Source organism: Marmota marmota, unplaced genomic scaffold, assembly GCF_001458135.2.
Source record: "Marmota marmota marmota unplaced genomic scaffold, marMar, whole genome shotgun sequence".
Lineage (NCBI taxonomy): Eukaryota > Metazoa > Chordata > Mammalia > Rodentia > Sciuridae > Marmota > Marmota marmota.
In genome coordinates, this window is record NW_025999998.1 from 6813288 (window position 1) to 6835795 (window position 22508).

Genomic DNA, 22508 nt, shown 5'->3' on the forward strand with positions numbered 1-22508 from the left:
AAATTAATTGTTTCTGTATAGTTTTTAAAGTTTGATCTTGCCTTACATTATTTTGTGTTATGTTCTATTGTAGTATATTTTATTCTACTTTTCAGCCACCTCTTTTTCTTTCAAGTGCATGGTTAAAATGGTAAATTTTCATGTTTTGTATATTTTACCACAATTTAAAAAGTAGCAAGTATTAAGTGACAATCAGTATGAGCAGGAAATGATGAGGATGGCAATGTCCAATCTTACTCCAAGGTGTTAGTAGTGTAGAGTGCACAATTGGAACACATATCTCATTAGCAATTGTAATTATTTAGGAATAAAACAATAACATTACTTTTAATTTATGTGTATTACTTTTTTCAAACAGTTGTTAGTACATAAAGGCCATTAAGTGTCGACACCTAGCTACTTAATACATGCAATTGTTAGGTGTTTCTTTTGGCCTAGGGGCACTGTGAAAAAAATTCCCAAGACGCTAAGAGCATTTGGGAACCTTTGTTATAGGAGGTGATTTTTCTCATACAAAGAGAAGGCTGGGGTGGGTGCTTGTTGTGAATGGTTGGCAGCTCTGCTGTGTCAGGTCCGGGATCACAGAGTTTTCCATAGTCTTGGTTGCACAGTGGCTGCCTTGCTCCAGCCCTGCCTGGTGCTGAGAGCCATAGCCAAGTAGGAATGACGCATGGCAATTTCCTTGTCAGCCTACCCAATGTTGCTTAGAGGGAGGACTCTCCATTGTGGAAATGGGCTTGCCTTGGACCCAGGTCATTTGCAGTGACATTGCATGAATGTTTGAGAAAGGCGACCCAGCTCAAGGACCAGGGTGGATCTGGGTTTAGGGTGGATCTGGGTTTAGGGTCGATCCTGCTGGGAATAGGGTGGTTCCAGGTTTAAGGTGGATCCTGCTGGGAATAGGGCGTATCCTGCTGCCTCAGGCGCCAGCTCCTTGAGTTCCCCTGGAGTTCTCGAGGGGTTCTGAGAGTATTTGGGACGCAGAGCCCGGTGGAGGGAAAATTTTCCTAGAACGTGGGTGTAGAGTGCCGGTGAGAGTTCGGGAATAAAGAGTTGCTGTTTGAATCTACAAGGCGGTGTGGTGGCCCGGTTATTTTGTGCCCAGCCAGACTGCAGCACCTGGAGTCTGCATTCCGAGAAGAGCAAAGGAGGAAGGAAGAAGGACAAAGGCCAAAAGACAAAAGGACAGTTCTTCCCTAATCTGTCCCCTTCAAACATTTTGCTCAGGACACCCATCCAGCTCTCCCCTCTTTAATTAGCTGTTCATTACACAAGCCATTTCTTAAGTAAAATTTTTCTGAGTACTTTATAAAGTGTAATCTTGCCTTATGTTATTTTGTATTATGTTCTATTAAAGTATATTTTATTCTATTTATCAGCCACCTTTATTTCTTTCAAGTGCATTGAACCCCTTGAAAGTAAATCGTAGACACTGTAACACCCCCCTGGCCCAACACCCCCTGATTCCTAGGCAGGCATCCTTCAGGTTGTATAACCAAAAAATATTCATCATAACCAAGGAATTTAACTGATACAGTAGTGTTATTTACATAAAGTTCAAATATAGTCCATATCAAATTAATTTTATATTATTTTATTCCATTTATTGTTTAGAAACTATTTTCTTTTTCCACTTGGTCATCTAAATGTTCTTTATAGGTATTTTTTTTTCTTGTGACCAGAATTGAATCAAAGATCATGTGTTGTATTTGGTTGTCATCTCTGTGGTCTTATTCTATAGCAGCACTCTTCCTCTGCCTTATTTCTTTGTGTTTCATGACAAAATATGTTGGTATTTTTAAAGGTTTATGTGGTGGATCCTCTTGTCATATAATCTAGTTTGTCAGATTATTTGTTGGAGATTGCATTTAGGTTAACCATGTTGGGCAAGAAGCCTATATAGGTGATTTGTGAACTACCCGCTGCATTAAACCTAGAAGCACTGAATAATTCTTTGTCCTGGGATTTGTGATGCCACATTTGATTGCTTAGCTAAAGGGATGTTACCAGATCACCACATTGTGAAGGACACTTTCCCTTTCAAAATTAATCAGTAATCCGTATTTGAATACCCCGTTCTCTAGCAACCTTCATAGCTTCCATTGCTGACCCTTGTCTGAATCAGTTCTACCTTGGTGATTGCTAATAGTGAATTCCTTCTTTTATTATTTCCTCTGTGTTTATTAGCTGATATTATTCTAGAAATAAGAGTTTCTCTGCCCCATTTTTGAGAATTGTTATAGACATATGGATTCTCAATTTTTAATACTTTACTGTGCTATCTTTTGTTACCATCATTGTTTTGGTGTCTGAATTGTCCCAAATTTGGCCAGAGGGAGCCTCTTGAAGTGAGTTCCTGTGTCCTTTTAACATATTCCTATTAGGCCTTACCTTGCTTTCAGGCATAACAAGATGTTCTAGGCTCAGTTGTACTTCTCTGCCCCAGACCTGACTGAAATCATTAATTTTTGTGAGGGAATGGTATTTGGAAAAAAAGTGTGAAAGATGTCCTTACTGGGACATTTTTAGATGTAGAGCCTTACTGACTCTTAAGATGTCATTGCTTCTAAGCCCTTTCCGCAAACTGTTATGAAATATATTATAAAAAGATAATATATTTATAATTATAAATATAAGGCGTTCTAGGGCTGGGGTTGTGGCTCAGCAGTAGAGCGCTTACCTGGCATATGCAAGGCCCTGAGTTCGATCCTCAGCACCAAATACAAATTAATAAAATAAAGATATTGTGTCCAATTACAACTAAAAAAAAAAAGAAAAAAGAAACAAAAAAGATAATGCGCTCTAGTTAAAAGGCAAAATGAGAGTTTTTCCATACCTCTGCATCTTATAGTCAGCACAAACCCTGGTTCCCAGCAACCTCAGTGTATATTTAATTTGTTCTGTCCTAAAATAGAGGAAAGGGCTACTTTTAGCTCAACATTTATAAGATAGTAGAAATTAGTTTTAAAATTGATTGCTTACTCCATGTAAATTTTTAATGCTGTGAGATAAGAGTGTTCCTCTTTATCTGAGCCACTGTGTGAGCCTGGGAGACATTCTGTAGTTGGCAGCCTACTGGCCTTGCTAGGATCTGTGGGCAAAGGATCCCAGTTATGTTGTACCAATAATAGCATTTTCCCCTACTTCCTGTTCCAACAGTTACTCACTGTAATTAGACTGGTAGGAATGCATTTTTCAAAGCATCTGGGAAATCAGTTTTATGATCCCCACTTTAAGCACATTTGACACAACTATTTAAATATTTAAGACAATTCTACATTCCTAGTACCCCTAGGACTATATAATTGGGAAGATTTTCATTATAAAGGTTTTTATTTTACCTCAGGGGCTCTGACATTTCTTGTTGGGCTCTGCTGTCCTTGGAGACAAAGGGAGTTAGTTATTCATTAGCGCTTGTGGGTTATTCATTATTGTTGGTCAGAAAAAAAAAAACAGAATAATATCAACAAAGGACACCAAACTAATTGGGATTAAAAAACTCTTTTGTGTCACTTAAGTGTGGTGTGTACATATTGTAAAAACCTGGTTTAAGAAAGATAATGTATTGTGTGAGCCTGGGAGGTCTAAAAATTAATGTACATTAAATAATACATCAAGATTTTTTATTTTTAACTGTTTGTGGCTGGCTAATTCAGTTGGTTTGTAATCTGGACCTAAAGTTAGTGTTTTGATTCCTTAGTAGGTCAGTGAACCTGCTGTTTTTCTCCTACTGCCACATCATAAAATTCAAAATACTGCCACTGATTTAAAATGTTACTGTCCTGTAGCATTCCTTCAGTTATGTTTATTCCTGGAAAAACAACAGACAATGAAAGAAGCCTGCTAACAGCAGTGTGTACACCCTATTGAATGTAGCCATATTAGAATCTGCAAAAGTAGCAAATGGGGCCCCATATGTGGGGAGAGATACAGTTAAGATATTAGCAAAGAATGTTGGGGCAAAATATTTGGCTGCTTTTTTTTTCACTTTGGCTTTTTAATCATTTATATTTCCTTGTACTTCCAATGCGGCTTCCTGCAGAATTAGAGCAAATAAAGTTAATATTCCATAAATGGTTCCCAAAATAACCAAATCAGCCAGAGACCAAAGGCATTATTCCAATTGAGGTGGCCAGAGTTTTCATTTGGTCTTGCCAACAAGGCAGGTGAAACACAATGTTTACTTCTGTTTACTCCCTGAGCTATACAGGGACTACTTTGTGTGATTTATTGATGGTGGGTGTAAATCAAATTGATGATAGATTTCCAAGTGATGTTGAATGGTAGGCACGATTTGTTCTGGTTATAAAAGAGGTTTGTCAGTCTGGTAACATTCCACCTTTAAAAGAATACAGTGCATTCCATTAACAACCTCCTCCCTCCCCCCATGCTACAGGACTTGAAACTGAAATGTAACATCCATTAGTCACCTATAGCATTTTTAAAGGTTGTTACACAGGAACAGCCTTGGACTTGCATAGTACTTTGTAGTTCACAAACTTTCCTGTTTATTTTTCCCTGTGATATGATCGAAGGCACCATTCTGTTTGGTAGGGTGTTAATTGGCTCCATATTGGGAATGAAGAAACTGAGGTTCAGTTTGCTGGCCACCTCATTCTTTATGTACTGTATGAGTTTACCTCGAAAGAGGAGTCTGTGATTTGAGATCTCATACTATAGGAGTTCTGAGAAACCTTGGCCACCCTCTAGCCATTTGAATTTAACATTGCTACCATTCCTGAGAGAGTACGCCTTTAAAAATGCAAACCACTGAGCCATCATTCTCATGAGAGAAATGGGCCCTTGCTCCTGTTGTGGACATTGTTACTTGATGGATTCCAACAACTGGCCCCTCTGGAACCTGGAGAGCACTGTCTGCTTGGTAAGGAGCCTTTGTGTTATGGCCACGTGAGTGACAGCAGTGTATGCATGAGTACTTTGTGCCTCTGTCTGTATGGTCTCTATACCCAGGCAGGTGGATGGAATGAATGTGAATAGATTTTGTTGCTTCTGACTCACCACATTATAAAGACACAATGGATGGGGATGTGTATTTAATACCTATTTTTCTGTCGATGCCTTATTTGAATAATGAAAGAAGCAGAAGGTCTATAATTGGCTCTGACATAAAAACAAGTTAAAAGATGAATCTTGTGGGGTATAGGTTCTTGTAATTCAACTCTAGCCAGAGGACCAGTAGTCTTCGCTTCCTCTAAGCACTGGTGAGAAATGCACAGTCTCAGGGACACCCTAGACCTACTGAATAAGAATGTGCATTTTAACAAGATCCTAGGTGATTCATGTGCTCTGGGATGGCTTCGTGACTGTGTGATCAGCGGCTTCACAGGGTCCGAAGTTTAGAGAGATGCTCTGCACTTGGGGGTTTAATCTTCTGTGGTTGCTGTCTTGTTATTCTTATTAATTTTATCTTTGAATCGGTGTTTTATAAGCAGTCTGATGGGACACTGGAGCATTCAAGGGGTGGGCCTTTGAGTCTCAGTTCATGTGTGGTCCCACGTGCCAGGATGGCCACTGGTTTCCTGCTCCCTCCAGGTGTCCACTGCTACTTTCTTCCCCGAGCAGAGATCTAGGCATGGATGGGAGGAGTGTCTCATAGGGCCCGTTGTAGTTGAGGCTCTGTATACCTTACAAGGTCTGCACCTAGTTAGTGTGAAAGAAATCCAGTGCTAAATAGCAAATTAAAAAGTACCCAGTAAGTCAGGAGAGAGGCCTAGAAGAAAGAAGAAAACTTTCTTTTCTTGCTTTTTCAACAAGGGACCCAGCATTTTCACTTTGCACTGGTCCTTACAAATTACATAGCTGACCTTGCAAGTGCACATTGAACTTGGAGAAGCACTGCTGTACAGAAAAAGCAGGGATGCTAGACTCAGAAGACCCATATTCCAGTCCAGTTTTGCTGGAGTGTGATCTTGGCAAGCCATTTGGCCTCCCTACCTCAGTTTCTTCCTCTGTAAAATGGAAGTAACATCTTATCCTTATTGCCAAGTGGGCGTTATAGGCAAAGGGCATACCTGGCTATGTGTCCTTGAGTAGTAACATGCCCAGGCATCTCTTTGGCTTTGGTTTCATGATGCTGATAAATAGAGTGGGACATTATAGCGTGAGGGAGTCAGGATGGAGATGGAGGACAGGGTTCAAACTGGGGCAAGACCAAAAACCAAGTCTTCACATCCATGAGAGTGGATAGAAAGTGACAGTTAAGAAGCCGAGAAAGGCTGGGGTTGGGGATCTTGGGTACCTATGAGGTTGAGTGTCCTTTGACAACCTTTGAGCCATATGGATTGGCTTTCCAGGTTGTTACTCACTTGTATGCAAGTCTCTGGTGCATGTAAGATGGTAGAAGAAGAAATGGCACTTGTGTTTAAGGATTAGATGATAAATGTGAATGTACAGTTTAAACTGCAAACAGCAGGGGCTGTTAGTAGTGTAGTTGTCCCTTGATTACAAACTGGTGTGGGACAGTATGTGTCTGCTGACCACAGGACCTGTTGCTGCATGAGAGGGCTTATCTACCACCCTCTTCATTCATGTGGCTAGTTCTCCGGAAGAGAGGTCTGCAGCTTAGTTATGACTCCTAAGGCTGGACAGTATGAAAAGCTTCTTGATGTGTATGTTTAGAGCTCCAAACACTACATTTTCACAGTTTGCTGCAGAAACTAGAATGAAAAAAATATCTAAACCATAACAAATAAGCATTGAGCTAAAAGAAAATATTTTAGAAGTTGATTTCCCATATAAAGGTTTTGCTTGATTTAGGGCAAGCATATCATTTATTATCACTTTCAAAAATGATAATGGATCTTATTAATAATTATGCCCAGAACTATCCTGCACAGACTGGAATGCATGATTACCCTGTATTTAGGGGACAAGTTGGATTGCATTTAGATTCAGACTCTTACCTAATTGCCTACTTAACAGGATTGGCCTGATATAAGTCAATGTCAAAATTACCTCTTGGGACCAGTGAATGATTATTAGTATATTATTATGTATAACACATAAATTTCTGGTTGTTTTAGGATTGAAAATAAACTAGCTAGCAATTATTTAGGACTTTCTATGCTCTAGAACTGTGGTGAACTTTATATAGCCTAACGTAATCCTCCATAACCTTATGAAATATCCCTGTTGAAAACATGAGAAAAGAGAGACTTACAAAGATTAACAAGCTCACCCAGGAACACCTAGTAGAGGAGCTGAGCATTTAAACCCATGACTCCAGAGCCCTAAATATCACTCACTATAAGATGTTGTTTTGTTTTCTTGGTGCATAGATTTTGACTCAAAAGGTTGGGCTCTTGGCAATTGAGAATAATTCCCTGAAAGATACATTATGTCCAGCAGAATTTCTACTCTGTGTGGTGGGGTAGAGTCTGGTATATGTTTATTTTGAAAAGTAGAGCAAGCTGAAACAGAAAAACAGCTGCCAAGTAAATTGTTGCAGGTGTTTTGTGTCCATTTGTATTAAAAGTGCCCCTTGTTATTTGCTTAAAATAGTGGCTTTGATGCAATAAGATAGATCATTAGAAAGGAGAGATAGAGAAATGACTAATTTTTGAGCCTTACTCTGGGCTGGTTGGTGCACAGCCAGCAAAGCTGCTCAGCCACATAACTAGGGCACAAACCTGCAAGGCCTCTCATAAAAACCCCATGTGTCATTAGATTAAGAAACCTAAGTCTTGAAAAGATGAAGTGAGTTAGCAGTGTCACATGGCTAATGTGTGGCAAAGCTGGGAACTGAATCCAGGCTTGGTGTGAGCCTTGTTCCTGGTGGCATCATGGTGAGCTGAGCAAGAGAACAGTGCTTCCTGCTGCATCACACTGGTTTCCCAAGTACCTTGTTCAAGACTCTCAGAACCACTGTGCTAGCTTATGTAAAAGGGGGTTTATTATAAAAGGAAGCAGAGGTATCCTATGGTATCCAAGAGGAGGCTGTACAACTAGATCTTCTGAGAGACTATAAGCACCTGATACCTCCTCACACTTCTCTTTGGGCAACGTGATCTGTTATCTCTGCTTCTTTTTCCACTTCATTCCTTTTCTTGCAGATTGCTTTTTCAATTCCTTAGTATCTGTATTAGTCAGACCTCTCTAGCGAAACAGAACCAATGGGTGTGGGGGGAGGTGGCATGAATGCGAAAGGGAGAGCATGAGTGAGCCAGTGCAGTTGACAAGCTGTGGTTTGCAAGCTGTAGACCCAGGAGAGCCATTGGTATAGTGTTCCAATCTGAATCTGAAGGTAGAAGACGACCAATGTCCTAGCTCAAAGATAGGCTGAGAGAGCAAATTCATTAGGTTACAAAAAATTTGCCTTCTGTCTCTGGTCAGACTCTCCATTGTCTTCCCAGCTTGTATGCTCTCATGAAGCAAGGGCCATGTTGGAAAGACCCATGTGGTAAGCAACTGAGGCTGACTCTACTATGTGTGGTGGAGTATGGTCTGGTATATGTTTATTTTGAAAAGAACAGTAAGAGTCTGTCCAGAAATCTTGGAGCAAATGAACTCTGCCATTAATCACATGAACTTGGAAACTGATGCTTCCCCTTTGAGCCTTCAGATGAGGCTGTAGCTATAACTGACACCTTGATCAAAGCCTATGTGAGACTCTGAATCAGAGGACCCAGCTAAGCCTTGCTCATTCCTGATCATAGAGACAGAGATTCTAGAACAGTATAGACTTAAGCCACTAAATTTGTGTTATTTGCTATGTAGCAATAGATAAAGAATACAATTATTGTCTTGTTTTTCCTCTCTTTTTAAGGCACACTAGAAAATTTTGGGGTTTTCTTTCTTTAAGCCACACTTTTCATACAATATGTGTAGATGACACAGAGTCTATATGGGCAGTATAGAGGATGTTGGTGGTCATCGTTGGCTGAGAGCAGGTGATCTTGGCTCAGGTGGAAGAATTAAAACTAGATATTAAGAAGAGCTTCCTTTGAATGTTTCAGGTGAAGATTTATAGTTTCAGATGAGTTGCCTTTTCTGTCAATTTTAATGGTAAGGGGTGATTCTGTGCATTGTGAGAGCTTGGACTAAAAACCCATCCAATGGTATATCCAGTAGGGTTCTGTCAGGAAGGAGGAAGGTACTCTAGTTATTTAACATAGAAAATTAAATCTCAGAAATATGTTCAGCATTTAATGAAGACTGAAATCACACACACACACACACACACACACACACACACTATAACTGTGAGGTTAATTCATAGACAGTGACTCCAGGAACAGCTCCCACCTAGGGCTGGAGGATCACAGGGAAGAGGCTGGAAATTACCAGAGCCTGGAGTCTTGGAGCTGAGACCCAGCCAGTACCCTGAAGAGTTGGGACCAACTGCTCTTCTAGCCACTCTTTCAGAATCAAAACAACAGGTTATGGACTCCTTTTCTGTGAAGCATCACTGCAGATCCTGGAGTACTATAGGAGGATGTCAAATCAGTAATAATTCCCAAAGCAAAATTCAGGGTTATACCAGTAACTAGTGGGACATTTTCCACCATCTATTGTGGTTATTAAATTGCATAACATAATAGGACTAGTTAGTTCTAGGCAAAGTATACTAACCCATACTGTTGAATATCTTTCAAAATGCTTTGTGCCAATTCAAGTTTGTACATTTGAAGAGTTCAAAACAAACCCAGAAAAATAAACAAAGTGAGACCTCAAATTCCTTTTCATGACTTCTTTATCATTTTAATCAAATTTGAAAGGATAAGGTAGTTATTGTTACATAAGATGCATGATATGGTAAATGTTATTATCAATGTTTGATATTTTATTTTTTCAGGTATAAGTGTTACACATATTTCAGTTAAATTGCCCCAAAACCCAATGAGGTGGTTACCATTTTGCTAGTTGTTGTTGTTGTTGTTGTTATTTATAATTGCTCCCATTTTTCAAATGAGTAAATTAAGATGTAGTTGAGTAATTTTCTTAAGGTCACATAGCTAGTAAGTGGCAGAGCCAGGATATGAACCAGTCAATTGGCTCTAGAGTATATTCCTTCAGACACTACAACATAGTATATTTGGTAAATAAAAAAATCCTGTGTTCTTATTTAGTTATGGATAGATGAATGGATAGATAGCAAATCCTACCATTTCTTCAGCAGTGATATTGGTAAGTCAGAGGATGAGGCTAAAAATGTAGGTTTCTTTGGGATTCTAAGGGAGTCACATTAGTAATCTAGACTCTTTGTAAAATGAAAAAGTTGAATGAAATGATTTCAAAGATTCAGGGTTGGGGTTGTGGCTCAGCAGTAGAGTGCTCACCTAGCATGTGTGAGGCCTTAGGTTCGATCCTCAGCACCACATAAAAATAAATAAATAAAATGAAGGTATTGTGTTCAACTACAACTAAAAAATAATTTTTTTTAAAGAAGTTATTTCAGAGATTCTTTCTAGCTCTCACTGTGGTGTGAGGAGCCTGGCCACCCTTTGGAAAGTAAGAGCTAGAGAGGAAGCTAGCTTTGCAGGATGAGTTAGCAAAGTTTCCTTACATGTGCCAGATACAGACTTGGTAGGTGTAGTACTATTGACAGCTAAGAAGCTAGGGATTGTCAAGACTTGTTTTACTCAGCTATTTGGACACTGTGAGGCCAGATGTTCTCTCTCTCTCTTTTTTTTTTTTTTTTTTGCTAAATTTCCAGTTTTCTTCATCCAGAAATTAATCTTGCCTGGAACTGGGAAAGCATAAGTTACTTTTTTTTCCTGGAGGTTTAGTCAATAGAGAATGGTTCTTCCTGCTACCTTTACTTGTTCCTAGGGAGCTGTCTACTCTTTCACTTTATAGGTGGCCTGTCTGTAGACTCATCTTTGGTTTGAAGATTGGAGATCTACTCCAGAGACCACAAAAGGCCCAGGAACTAGAAAAATCTAGCAAAAATGATACCAGATTTGAATATGGGATATAAGTTGTGTTGGCTTAAAGTACCTTGTCATAAGGTTAAGGAGGGATAATGGGTATGTGGGGGACATATTTTTTCTTATTCTTCAAGTGATGGCATTGCCCTTTACCCTCAGGCTTTCTCTTTTTTTTCTCTCTCTCTACCTCCTCATCCCCACATTTTCCAGCACCTTGATTTTTGTGAAAGAATTGAGTCCTGGAAGTTGGTACAAAAATGGGTCATATTGCAGGCTCTTTATCAACAGTTTCATAAAATTTATGTGTTTATTTTGAGTCCAAACAGATTTGAAATTATGTTTTGAGAGTTGCCAGTGTCACAATTGATAGAGTTTTTTCATGAGTTTAGAATAACACAATAGTTTTGGCTCATGCTCAGTGGTAAAATTGAATGCAGATTCAGCTTGTTTTCCAAATAATTCTTTCTAATCTTTGAACTGCGTTGTGATTTTATTTTTACTATTTATTATGTTGTCTGTCACTATCATAGTGGATTATATCCATCCCATACACAATCAGTAATAATGAGGTTGATAAAGGAGTGTATCCAAAATATAGGCTTGTATTTGTATCTGCTAGATAGCATGGGTAGTAAGACCATTGGTACCTTGATAAGATGCTCAAGTGGTTTGTTCTTAGTTTGTGTTAGTAGAAGAAAGAAACAAAGTCACTTATGCATCTCTGACTTTATGGCATTTATTCTTAGGTCTTGAGTTGGTTTAGAATTGAGCTATAGGGTCCCAGAAAATTTTCTTAGAAATTGTGTCAGTCTGTGAGAAGCATTACATCCTGCACAGTTACCAGATGTTTGAGGCAGGGAGTTGATTTGGTCCCTTCTGCATAAACTAGATGGCTGATTTTCCTGGTGACAGATGAAGTTAAGAATCAGAATAAATGAATTTTATTAAAGTATTCTGCTTTGGTTGACTCCAGGTTGTAAACTTGTCACCTCTACTAGTTCTTGTTTAATTATAATTGCTAGAAGGGGAGAATTCATAATGAGGGTAATATGGAAGGTGAAGTGGCATGATAAGAGTCTCATTTGATGCCTCATGATCTTAACGTGACACATGATCTCTGTGTGCATGTTTTAGCATCAGTATGTGGCCAGTAATCTTCATTAGACTGTATTTGGATTAAATAGTTTTATTGTGGGATTTAAAATTTAATAAAATTTCAAGTAACTCAAGTGACAACATTTTCCCCCCTGTGTTAGGAAGTAGCCTGAAAGCATTAGAAGTCATTTTAGCTCAATCACTTCATTTTCAGAAAGTGACATTTAGAGGCAATATATAGCATAGTGTAGTGGCTAAGGGTACAGACCTGGAAGGAGTGTGATAGATCATAGATTCAGTCCCTGCTCTGCCTCTCAAAATCTGGGATCTTAAGCAAGGGAGTTACCCACTCTAAGAGATAATATTTGTACCTACTTCATAAAAAAATTAAGTAAGATAATGCATGCCTAGAATTTTAACATAAGGCCTGTTACATAAGAAATGCCAATATGTTAAGTAGCATATTAAGAGATGTGCATAGACTCTCAAATCAGATAACTGGGTCTTTTGAGATTAAGGTGTTTTTCTCTTATCTTTTACAAGATGTGAACTCTAAGGGTAGAAGATGTTATTTTACTGTGTATTTGAGAACACATTGTGTGTCTTTGTGAACAGTCTCAAATAATTGCAGTTACCTAATGCTAATGGGAGTGGCAACCAATGAATGAATACCTGAGATATGATGTCATGGTGCAATAAGGGCTATGGGATCAACAAAGTGAAATAAAGGAGTTCAGAGGGATGAGGAGAATATTTTAGAAAGAGTGTCTTAGGAAAGGCTTTTCTGATTCAATTGAAGAATCATGGGGACCTAAAGAATTTGAGTGTTCCCAGAAGAGAGAAAAGCAGGTACATAGATCCTGAATTGATTTAGGTACAGCTAGACCACTTAGTTCCTCATAGAAGAAGTAGGAAATTCAGAGATTGCAAAGTGTGATGGACACTCTTTGAAGGGTTTTGAGTAAAGTATTTACATAACATTTTTAAAAAAGGATATATGGTTCCTGTGTTGACAATAGGCTGGAAGGGAGGGGAACCAGTTAGGATATTGCATTCTAGCTCAATCACTTCATTTTTTCAGAAAGTGACATTTAGAGGCAACATATAGCATAGTGTAGTGCTATAACCTTGGTGAGATAGATGTTGGCTTGAATTGGGTCATATTGGTGGAAAGTTTAGATTTGAGATAGCAAATCCAATAAGGCTTGCTAAGGATTGGTTTTGGGACAATAATAATAGAAGGAAGTCTTCTATGTGTTTGTCCTGAGCATATAATGAATATATGTACCATCCCTGAGATGGAGAAATTTGGGATTGGAGTTAGAGATCAAGTTTCTGCTTAAAATATATTTTACTTGGGATACCTGTTAGTCTTTTATGTGGGAATGTTGAGTACATAGTTGGATGTACAAGTCTGAGGTGCTGGAGTGACATGGGAACCAGAGATAGAAATGTGGGAGTCAGTTTTATAGAGATGATATTTAATGTCATGGGATTACAGGGGCTCACCCAAGAACAGAGTGAAGTTGAGAAATTGGCCAAGAACTGAGCCATGGGGAATCAACATTGAAGATCAGGAAGAAGAAGAGACTAAGAAGATGCAACTAGTGAGGTGGGAAGAAGACTAGGGTAGAGGGTGTCTTGGAATCCAGGTGAACAAAGCAATTCAAGAAGGAAGTAATGATCTGCTAGGTCAGATGTTGCTGCAAAGTCAGATTAGAAGAAGCCAGAATTTTTTTTTCTGTTGAATGGGGAAAAGGAAGATCATTGCTGCCTTTGAGAAGAGGACAAAGGCCATGTTGTATCTGACTTACTTACTATGTCTCCTGTGACATATACTGTGTTTGGAATGTGATAGAAACTTAAAAAGAAGTTCTGAAGAATGGATGGATGGATGGATGGATGGATGAATGAATGAGTTGACAAGCCTAACTTTCTTCCTTCTTTTTGCTTGTCATAGATCTTATTTTTCAGGCATACCAGAGACAAAATTATGTGATTATAAATAAAACATGCAAATGGTATCTTTTTTTTTTCAGTTAATAATCCGAGATAGAGTCAACACTTACTTCACATACAAATTACTGAAAATGAAATAAACCATAATTTAGTTCTAAACAGTGTCCTACTTTATACCTAGGATGAAATAGTTAAAAAAAAATGTGACCTAATCCAGTAACAACACACCCCTTTCCTTCCTGTCCTGGAGTTTACTGTCAGCTATCAGGTAGTTTATCACTTACCCAAAGGCTTCTGTGATCTGAAGGTGGAACACATTTTTTAATAGGGTAGGTCTGAGGTGACTTCAGTGGTCAAGCCAGGACCATTTCAGTGCAGGCCACATAGCTCTTTAAAAAATTTTTTTCTATTGTCAGATGTAAAATAGCAAAAGTACTCTTACTTAATTACACTTGGGAGAGTCTGGCCTTATAGTTTCCCAAACTGTTCGCAGAGGCACCCTGGAGTGTAACAGTGAATTCATAGGCAGGCTGAGGGATATTTTAATTTTTTTTTTTGAGGCAAACAGAAATAATCAGCATCTGTCAGCTACCATGTGAATTACTGGCTTAAGGTATTTCATAGTTTCAGTATTAGATCACTACATTCCTTTCAATCATGTCATATTTTTGCAAAGCAGGACTTTCGGGATTTGCTGTGATAAAAAGCCAGTACCACATAAAAATCCATGTGGAGCTGGAAATAGGGTGGCAGAGTCCAGTCTGTTTCCAAAGTTTGAGAAACTACATATACATATCCCATTAAAAATTGTGGTTATTTAAGAATGAAATAAAAATATCCCTTTCTTAACAATTTATATTTTATTTTTCTTTTCAAATGGCTACTATGTTGTTAGGGTATAAGTACTTTCTATGTTTTTGGATCTCCACTGTTAGATATTTCTCATGAGGTAGGGTCATGTGCCATGAAAAAACTATGGAGACAACAGAGCGATGTGAACTGAGAAATATTTGTAGACCTCCAGTTTAGCATGTTAGGTCTTTAGCAAGAAGAAAAGGGAGGAGAGGGACCCATCATGCTGCCGTCTCCAGCTTGACCTTTTGCTACCCTGTATCTTTCCCAAATCCATACCACTCAGTACTTTTTCAAGTGTACCTCTGAGGGCTGTGGTGAATTTGCAAAAAAAAAAAAAAAAATTAAAATAAAATAAAATAGCAGATATCTACATGATGGAGTTTCTCTCCAATGAGGATTTTATGGTACAACTTTGCCAGTAGACCCTACTCACAAATGGCTAGTGTTACCTCCCACTTAGGGGAGAGTCAGAGAGCTTTCTGTCTCCTTTTCCTCTTTTTCCCCATGTTCAGCAGCACTGAACCTTGGCTCCCAAAACAGGGCACCTGTATGTCATGTAGTTCAGATGTATGGTTCAAGAGACTTTTGGGATTAGACTGGGTCTTTCTCTACCTATTTATTTCTGTTTATTTTCCTCTTCATGAGACTGTGTTCAGAGCACTAGACAACTACCTCACATGGGATCTTTCAGGACATGGCTCTTGTCACCCAGGGACTGCCTTCATCCATTGGAGAGCACTCTTTGGAGATGATATTATGTGAATGCTCATTGTGATGTAGTTATGTTTGGCCCTTAAAAACTCAAAAGAGGTCCATATCTGTTTGTAGCAAGAGTATGCTTCTTTGAGATTCAAGATGAGAGACTGAAAAGGACCCATTTTCATGGGTTTGTGAGGCAGGGTCACGTGCTTTAATACTCTCTGAAATAGGAATTGCACTTAGTGAAATTGCAGGTTTATGGCCATTGACGAAGATGAAAGGCAGAGAAGTGAGTGAGTTACGTAATGTGGATTCATCATTTGCTCAGGGATGTTCTAAGGGCTCAGAGTGCCCCAGAGGTCTCAGTTACTTTCACTTTTGTTCCTTTCTTCTCTGAGTGACCCTCTTTGAGTTTTTTCTCTGGGAACAGTTGTCACTTTATTTTTGATACTGGACCTTTCAGTTGTAGTCTTCAGAATTACTCTGAGCAGTGTGATTTTATTTATTTGGTTTCTACCACAGAGCTCTTCTTCCTAACCTCTTTTTCTTCCTAATCTCCAGTTTCCAGCCATGCTTTTGCTGCCCCCATTCTCTTTCCTTATTTATGTACCCCCTTATCTCTTCTTTTCTCCCTTCTTTCTCTATTCTCCATCCATGCATCACCTCTCCTTGCTTCCATTGTGATAGAATTATCAAGCACCGCATCTCATTTTCAACTATCCTTGAAGTACGGTAGAGGTGTTTACAGTGAATTGGGGACATTGACCTTAGACCTGAGTGTAGCATCAGAGCTTTGCAACATTTTGTGTTAAATTCACGGATAGGACTCAGATGATCCCTATGGATGGATTTTACCTTGAGATAAGCTAATCAGGACTCAGTTCCTCAGTCAGTTTTCCAGGATGCCATAAAATTTAGAAAGATTGGTTTGGACCTTCTGCTTGGGTTTAAACATCTCTGATTCTAGTACCATTGTCTCCATAGCAGTGCGATGGGAATATCTGTAAATCTCCATAGCAGCTCTAACCTGTGGACATATAATGATGGTCACAAATGTGAGCCATAGATATAATTTTAATTGTTTTAGTAGGCACATCTCAGTATAGACCAGACACATTTCTGTTGCTCAGCAGTCCCATGTGCTAGTGGCTGCTGTATTTATTGGATAGGGCAATCTGGGTAGTAGTAAGACATGGCAAGAAAGAGAGGCTTCAAGCAGGTAATGAACTTGAGTTTTATGCTCCCAGAAAAAGAAGTGAACAGAACAGGTGCTGTACATGTACATGTCAACATGTAAGGTGGACTCGGGAAGTCTCTTAAAGTCCAGCATCAGTCTTCAGTGAACTTCGTCAGATAACTGGTCAGCTAAGGGGTGGAAACAGGTAGAAGGCCTGAGGTCACTACCATTCCACAAAAACACCTAGTTCTCTTCCCTTCTCCCTATTTCCACCTCCCTTGCTTAAATTACTTGATTTCTTGGAAATCTAGGACTTAAGCAAATAAAGCCTAATCTTGCTGATGAAAATAACTCATCAGTTAATAGTTCTTTTGAAGGTCTTTGAAATTCTTCAAGCACACTGTCCTCCTTTCTATACTTTGGTTTACATAGATAGAAGGAGATTTACTTCATTCTTGGAATTAAAGTATGGTATCTTATTCCAGAAGGCTCAAAAGCCAGTAAATCCACTTTTCTAGTTTGCATGTCTCAGTGACAGGAGGTGCTGCCTACCCCACCCCCATCTGAGTAGAAGTGAATTTGAACAAGCCCTGCTTCCTTTGCCTTGGTTAAGCATTATCTTATGTTCTTTGGGTTACTCTTGCATAACACCATTGCAAGCATAAAGTGAACGCGCCCCCATTTAACTTTGGTCTGAGTCTGTCTTGAGAATGAAGATACAGGGGTTTGGGGGTGGGGATTTGGTGAGTTGACAACAGCTAGCTATATAAAAAGGGAATATGGGTCAGCTTCAACTCCTCCCACTGTAGTCTCTCAACCCCTGACTTCCAACCATTTTCTTTCCTCTGTAATGAGGAGTTTGATTTAGATGAGGAAACTCCTGGTGTTTCTCATGAGTAGGGGGTGCTTTCAGTTCTCCACATGTAAGAGGGTACTGACTATAATAGTAGAGAATTGGGTACCACTGGTTCTGCAGTTGATTAGCTCCTTCTAAAAATGAGTAATTGGAAACCCTTAGATCTCATGAAGCCTAAGGTCCTGGTAGTCTCACTGCTGAGTTTTGCAGAATACTGGATGTGTTATTCATCTGTGCTCTTAAAGAGATAGGGTCTGAGTGGTGTGGTTCTAATTAATGTTTTGGGAAGGGGCTATGCAGGGACAAGGGGCAGGAAGGAGATGGCTAACCCACAAGGGTCAAGTGGTGTTTACTAGAGGAAAATTGTTTGCTGGGTGACACATAAGGCTTTGTGATAGTAAGTCTGAAGAACTATGTTTAGAAGTAGGATTGGAAAAGTACAGAGGTCAAATTATTACCATGTGTTTAGGAATGTGGAATGTTGCTTGGATAAAAGGGAAAGAAAAGAATGAAAGTAATGTCCTACGGGGTGTTTCAGTGTTTTGTTTCTAAATAGCTTCAAATTATTAAATATATTAATTATATATTAAACATATTTAGTGTAGTGTTATCCATTCCATCATTGAATTCTCTTACTTAATGTTACAGTTCATACTCTTGGATTTTCTCAATATACTGTCATAGTCTATCAGGAATGATAGTTCTATTGCTTTTAATATTTAAGTCTTATTTCATATCATGTTGAGTTATAGATATCTCCCCAAATAATGCTAAATTTTAATGATGGTAGTAATCATTCTTGCTTCTGATTTTAATAGGGATGCTTCTGGTACAGGAATTATTAACATCCTTAGGGATCTATGAATGAACTTCAGGGAGAGTCTGTTAAACCCTCAGAACATATATGCACATTTGATTTGATGAGACAGTATGTGTGTGAGGGTGTTTATATGTCTATATGATTCTTATATATATTATCATATTCTTATAGTTATATATTACCATAATTATATATTTTAATATAGTTTATATCATTATTAAACTTACAGTTTCAATTATATAACATATATCTCTTTATTCCTTTATTTCTTTATGCTATGAGATTATTTCTTTGAGTTCATCTTTTATTTTCTTTGTTTTAAAACATCTTTCCTTAGGGATCTTGGATATCCCCTTGAAACAGTCGGTTTTGACTGATAATAGTGTCAGCTGAGGGGAAACAGCGATTGAGGGAATCCAGGCAGTTCTGAGCTTTAAACTTGGTGGAGGCTTGAGATACTTGCTAATGGCCGAGGGAGGGCATTCTCCCAGCCTTTCAGTACGCATTGAACTCATGGAGGACTGACTAAAGAGGTCCATAGATTTTGAAACTCGCAGTGGTTTAGAAACTCTGCTGTTTAGGTGACAAATTAAATAAATTGATTAAAGAATTCAACTACTTGTCCCAAATGTACTGTATTATGCCTAAACCAAGCTATACATGAGTAGGGTAAAGCTGTTGTTTTCCTCCAGTGGTGCCATCATTTGTCAATGATGTCAAAAAGCTTGGAGAAAATGATGGAGGCTATCACATTGGACAATGTTCTTCAACCCATTGGAAGAACAATTTACAGTTTCATAGGCATTACAAGGGACAGACCTTGAAGAGCCTGTTTAAAAACTCCATATAGGTTCCATAGAAGGCAACATGCTTCTTGTTTTAGGAAATGATAGGAGGTAGAGGATGAGACCAGCTCTTACTTACCTTAGTACACTTCATGGCAGGTAGATGCCTTGTCAGCAGCAGCCAGTGAGGATCTTTAATCCAGTTTCTTTGGAAAATGCATTTCTGCAGTGTTGGGCTATGGCTCAATCAGAGATTATTGACATCTTACATTTAAGTTGGAGACATTAAAAATCCTGAAGAAGCTAAAAGTAGCACTTGAAAAAAATGCATGTAAATTGTAGCTATCAAAATCTCCTGTGGAGTGGTGACAATATTTTATTTTAAACAAGATCCTGAGAAGCCTACTTCCTATCTGTATTCTTGGGAACCTGTGACCTGTTTCTTTCTCTAGGCAGTGACTGACTTCACATGCATTTGTGTGCAGAAGCACTTCAAATGATGACCAGTGAAAGCGTTATTAACCATTTAAATGGAAGAACCATGTTAAGAGGGTTTATTACTTCTTAGCCTCATAAATGAAAGGCGACCTACTCACGATGGCTATTTCCTTTTCTAGCAGATAGGAGAGGCAGAAACACAGCCAAGAATTACTTTTCCCTGATTATTCTTTATGTAGTTTGCTAAGTCAAACTGGAAAAGGAAAAATAAATGCCAGAGCAAGGAACCGAAGATATGAAAGTGAACAAAACCTGTGAACTTTAACTACTTTGATAGTCAGTTGGAACTCTGCATTCGGGCCTTACCTGCTTCAGCACAGGACACTTCAGCATACTCAGCGTCTTAGAGATGAAAAGGATGGTCTCCATCCTGGGGGCGTTTAACAAGGTAGGCTTAATTATACCATAAGGCAGAGAGTTAGGGTTATAATAAAAATATAAAATATGATGGGAGCCTGGAGGACATGAAGGAATACAGAAGGTAGAAGCTTTTGAGCTTTTAAGTTCAGAGGTGGACTTCTGGAAAGAGTCCATTCCAGGCCAGAGTATCAGCAGGGGCAAGGCTGCAGACGTGGAAGTATTCAGGAAGGGTCTGGAGTGAGAGACAAGGTTGTGGAACTAGCAGGGAGCCATGTTATGACATCCTCCAATGCCCTTTACTGTGCTGGCAGAGGTAAGTTATTGGAGTGTGTGAGGAAAGAAATGATATGAACAGTGTTTTAAGACCATTTGGCAGCCAGTATCCGGCATTTTGGGAAAGAACAATAATGCATAGGAGTTGAATCAAATCAGTTTTCAAAACAACCTTTCTCAGTGTCATTGGACTCCTGAAGGGGTGCTAATTTGTGTCTTTCTTCCTTCCTGAATTCATCTCTTTATTCATTCATCTAGGAAAATAGTATTTAGCATCTACCTTACATGTGGCCTCCATCCTTACATATATGTGGCTCCTTGTACTTTAAAATGCCTCTATCAGCTTGTTTCCTTAATACACTGTGAGGTAAATCGGGCAGATGTTATTATGGTTCCTACTCTGTACATGTGGAAGCCGAGAAATTTTCAAGGTCAAAAGCTGGCATGTGGTGATTTAGCACAGAATTTGGGTCTTCTGATTCCTTAAGCAAAATATGACTTACACCTTTTGTAAAACACTGGATCCTGTGTGGAATACCAAGGGCTATGAGCCCAGTGATCTGTGCTCTGAGAGAGGTAAAAATCTTGGTAGGATAGGAGGCCAAGCAATAGAATCCCTCCAAACTAACCAGTTGTTACATAAATGATTTAAAAAAAATTGATTCAGGTGGTAATATACATACCTTAAACATGTTTCAGCAACTTAAACATCTGAATGCTTATTTATTTACCAGTCTTTTGATGTAGGACCAATGACTTTTCTTTGATTGAGGGTCTTCTTTTTGGAGTCCATTTCAATCATCTCTCTTGCATAACTCTTGTATAATTTAAAGGTATTGATTTCTCTAACATGGAATGAGAACTTCAAAATATTTGTGAAGCAATCTTGAGTGCATAAACACTTTAGATTCTAAAATTTCCCCCAAAGATCTTTTATAGATATCTAACCCACATCTAATTTAGCAGCAGTGTTTTTAAAGCTGTTCACCTTTAAAAAAACAAACAAACAAACTTTTTAAAATGTAGGTTATGTAGATAAACAGCTTGCCTTCTTTTTCTACCCTTTTAATGTAATATTTAGTTAAATTGTGTAAATACTAACAGCATACCACTGTCATAACCATGTCTGTCATAAACGGGTTTGGGAGCAAACACAGTCACTCTTGGTAAATATCCAACTTCATTGGTGGGAGCTGAAATAAATTTGCATATTAGAAAGCAGCGTTCCAGCCAAGAGCATTCACTGTGCCATGGGCAACTGTTAGTGTCTTTCACACAGGGAATGGTGGACAGCAGCTATTCTGGTGAGTTGGTAAGAGAGATTCAGCTACAGTTGAATGGACAGCAGCCTGCACGACTAAAGAAGTCCAGAGTATGGTATTTAAGGTGGTCCAGGAAGATTTATGACAGGCTTAGAATGTTTTGGGGGTCGGAAAAATGGGCGGGATTCAAGAAGAAGGGTTCTGGGTGAGTGTATGTGTGTGTGTGTAAGGTGTGTGTGTGTGTGTGTGTGTGTGTGTGTGTATAAAATTTGCCAGAAGTTTTGAGTAAGGGAAAGAAGTCCATTTCCTCAAAATAGGAAAAGTGGAAGAGAAAGATCCTCTATTCAGATTCCCAAGTTATACTTGGTGAAGGAAGCCTATCATACTAAATGGGTTAAAAGATTTTTATTTACTTCCTAATGTAAAATAATTGTGGTAGTTGGAAACTCAAGGCATTTGGTTTCCTACCATCCACGTGGACCGCATCTTATTCATTCCAGCAAATGAGAAGTCACCTTGTATTAAGAAAACCACCAGGAAGGCATTTATTGTTTCCCTTACAGATCTGCTCTGATGTTCTGGCCCTTGATAATAGCCTTTTACCCATTTATAAATAATAATTAGGTCTTGCTTCTAATGTGTAGTCTGAATTATCCCAAAGTGATATAACTCTTTTCATACATTCTTTATTCTGAATCTACTAAGTGGAAAAAAAGAGAAAAAGCATGGAGTCATTTCCCATCCACAACTTTCAAAGTAACTATGAAGTACTAAATGTGTGTATCTCTGTTAGCTCTGTATGTGTAAATGTGTGTGTATGTAAATGTGTGTAAACATAAACATGTGTAAAGCATAGTGTGTAAATAAAACACACACACATACAAGTGCACACACATACCATAGTTTGGGCAGATAAAACAAGGAGCCATCTGGTCAGGTTACCCTGTCACAGACATTCTCACAGGTGTAATTTGAAAGCC

General features: G+C 38.7%; 1 protein-coding gene and 1 long non-coding RNA gene across 9 annotated transcripts in view; both read left to right on the forward strand.

Annotated features, from left to right (window-relative positions):
• Glis3 (GLIS family zinc finger 3) overlaps positions 1–22508 on the forward strand; it is a 432619-nt gene that overhangs the window by 17826 nt on the left and 392285 nt on the right. The gene's annotated exons all lie outside the window — the stretch shown is intronic.
• Positions 779–12968, forward strand: LOC125617890. The gene is made up of 2 exons (XR_007349013.1): positions 779–845; positions 884–12968. It is a non-coding gene; the product is annotated as an uncharacterized LOC125617890 (long non-coding RNA).